At 39.2% G+C, this 3,497-nt stretch overlaps 1 non-coding gene across 1 annotated transcript; it reads left to right on the top strand.

The window, feature by feature from the left end:
- The first annotated feature begins 2,509 nt into the window (after positions 1 to 2,509).
- Positions 2,510 to 2,616, top strand: LOC133833275 (small nucleolar RNA R71). The gene has a single exon (XR_009892667.1). It is a non-coding gene; the product is annotated as a small nucleolar RNA R71 (small nucleolar RNA).
- The last annotated feature ends 881 nt before the right edge of the window (positions 2,617 to 3,497 follow it).

Here is a 3,497-nt window from a genome sequence, read left to right on the forward strand (position 1 = left end):
AACCCAAATGGCATAGGCCTGAAAGCATAAGTGCCACAAAGTCAAGTGAAAGTGGTCTTTCCTTGATCCTCTAACGCAATTTCTATTTGATAATAGCCCGAATAACCATCAAGAAAGTAATAGAAAGGATGACCAGCTATACGCTCAAGGATTTGATCAATGAATGGGAGTGGAAAATGATCTTTGTGAGAGGCGGATTTTAATTTTCTATAATCAATACATATACTCCATCCTGTCATAGATCTTATGGGGACAAGGGCCCCTTTTTCATTCTGAACAATGGTGACACCCGATTTCTTAGGTACTACCTGAGTGGGACTAACCCATTTATTGTTAGTCATTGGATAGATGATACCAACGTCTAGCAATTTCATAAATTCATATTTCATGACTTCTATCATTGTGGGGTTTAGTCGCCTTTGAGGATCTCTTTGAGGGATAGCCTCGTTCTCCAGATTGATTCGACGGAAGCAAATTAAAGGGCTAGAACCTTTGATATCTGCAAGTGTCCAACCTATTGCAGATTTATACGTTCGCAGTAGCTCGAGTAACTGCAATTCTTGAGCATTTTGAAGTTTGGACGAGATGATAACTGGAAAGGTTTCACCATCTCCCAAGAAGACATGTTTCAAACCCTCGGGTATTTGGATCAATTGAACAATTGGAACCTCTTCACCTAAAGTTTTTGGTTGTGCCCTCTCATGAGGTAGCTCTTCAAAGAGAGGTTGCCAAAACTTATTCCCCTATTGCATGAGTCTATGTGATATGATATTGCAAGAGTAGACTCAATAGAACCGAGAATTTCATTGTCAGACAAAAGGAGGAGTTCATCAAGATTATCGAAGTTGCTTCGTAATTGAACCTCCTCGGGAATTAAAGTGTCAATCATGATGTTTGATAACATTCATCATCTTCTCGGGGTTGTTTCCCGATGTGGAAGATATTGACTTCAAGAGTCATATTTCCAAATGAAATTTTCATTAGACCATTCCTACAATTTATGACACCATTGGAAACAGCAAGGAAAGGTCTTCCAAGGATAATATGAATTTTTTATTCCATATTAACCAAGGATCGAGTATCAAGAAGAAGGAAATCCATGGGGTAATAGAATTTTTCAATTTGAACTAAAACATCATCAACAATACCCCTAGGCTTTTTGGTGGAGCGGTCAGCAAGCTGTAGCACAACAAATGATGGCTTCATTTCTCCAAGACCGAGTTGCAAGTACATAGAGTAAGGCATGAGATTTACACTTGCGCCAAGTTCAAGTAAAGCTTGGCTGACTTCATGAGTTGCAATTTGGCAAGAAATGGTGGGACAACTGGGATCTTTATATTTCAGCGGTGTCTTTTGTTCAATCATCGCACTCACTTGCTCAGTCAAGAAAGCAGTCTTCTTGACATGGTGCTTCCTTTTTCCAGTACATAGATCTTTGATGATTTTGGCATAAGCCGACACTTGTGTTTATGATGTGAAGCAAAGGAAGGTTAATCTTCACTTGTGTCAAGTGCTCAAGGATTTCAGCTCGGTTATCAGGAATTTCCCAACAGGTTTCAAAGCCTGAGGAAATGGAACTTTTGCAGAAGCATTGGGTGGTGTACTCCTAAGAATATCATTTGGAGTGCTTGTAGTGGTCTTAATGGATGGATCTTCTAAGGTTTTAACACTTCTAGTTGTGATGGCATTGACCTCGTTAACATTTTGATTGTTGGAGTTGGAGGATTGGGCCATATGTTGCCCTTGTGCATTGAATAGAGGCTGAGTAGGAATTTTTCCTTTTTCAGAAATAGCCAAGGATCCATTTAGTTTTGAAAATTGACTTTTCATTTCCTTGATTTCTTCATCATTTAACGATTTAGTTTGGATTGTTCCTCTATGAATGCATGAAGAGTATTCTCAAGAGAATTCCTTTGTGGATGAGCATTGTATTGAGGTGAAGAATATGCCTTTGGTGGTTGAGCTTGATGCTCTCTCTCCGTTGGTTTCCGGACGACTGAGCTTGGTTAGAATCTCTCCAACTGAAATTTGGGTGGTTTCTCCAACCAAGGTTGTACGTCTGGGAGAATGGCTTGTTATACTCCCCTAAGGCATTGCATTGCTCCTCATAAACCCCCCTCATTTCATTAAATGCTAAGCACTCCTTAGCTAAATGCTTCATCCCTCCACCAACAAATCAAGGTTCTTGTGGTTCCCCTTGAGCAATCATGTGCGGTTTTTGCCATTTTTCGTTATTAAGACCTCAAACTACTTTTTCAAAGCTTCAATTTGGGCCTTAACACTATCCTCTTCTCGAAGTTGATAGATCCCAGATGGTTTATCTTGGTTTGTGCTATCAGATGCACTTGGACCAGTCCAGGTGTGAGATTTTTTTGTGGTTTCTGTGAGATATTCAAGAGCATCGTATGACTCTTTTTCGAGGAATTCACCATTGCATAACATTTCTACAAACTGGTGCTCATGACTTGTGAGGCCTTCATAGAAGTAATTGACCAAACGCCAGTTCTCATAGCCATGGTGCGGGCACTGATTCAACAGATCCTTGAATCTTTCCCAGATTTGATAGAACGATTCATTGTCATTTTGGAAAAATGTGGAAATGTGTCGTTTTAGATTGTTGGTCTTATGTCTAGGGAAGTGTTTCAAAAAGAAATATTTGGTCATTTCCTCCCATGTTCCAATAGACCTAGGTCTCAAAGAGTATAACCAGCTTTTGGCTTTGTCCTTCAAGGAGAAAGGGAAGAACTTTAGTCCCACAGAATCGACATTTTTCTACTCGGTTATATAATGTAGCTACTACCTCCTCAAATTCTCTAATATGCACGTATGGGCTTTCGTTTTCAATTCCATGAAATGTGGGCAAGAGTTGAATCATGCTAAGTTTAAAGTCTAACATGGGCATATTAGGAGGGAATATAATGCATGAAGGCGTGGAAGTGCGAGTAGGATGGATGTAGTCATTGAGAGTTCTTTGTTGGATTTCATCATTGTGAGCCATTGCGAATGGATTATTATCAACTAAGGTGTGTGGAAAAGCAGGAATAAAGGAAGGAGTGGTGGATGAATTGGAAGAAGTTTCACTAGAATTTTTGTGATGATTCATCCACTCTCGGAAATGAGAATTAAATTTATTTTATGTTATTTTATTTTATTTTTTGATTTTTTTTGTTAAACTTGCTCCTGGGTAGATTTGGAGGTTTTGGGGTGATCTCCAACGCCTTACTAGAACTCCCTGAGGTTACTGAGTAATTATGGTGGATCACAAGTTAAACCTTTTCGACCAAATAACCTTTAAGTACAATAAAATTGCTTATTTTGACGAACAAACTTGGTTTTCTCATAGTAATAAGTTTAAAAAATGTAATAGTGCAAATGTATATGCTCGAAATGTTCTCAGGTCGATTGGGAATGTTGCTAAGGTACCGCTTTAGACCCACACTTGCCTTAGACAGAACTCACCGAGGTTCTTAGGTAAGTGTGGAGGGTAACGCTATCAC

This window comes from Humulus lupulus, chromosome 4 (genome assembly GCF_963169125.1).
Source record: "Humulus lupulus chromosome 4, drHumLupu1.1, whole genome shotgun sequence".
Taxonomy (NCBI): Eukaryota; Viridiplantae; Streptophyta; class Magnoliopsida; order Rosales; family Cannabaceae; genus Humulus; species Humulus lupulus.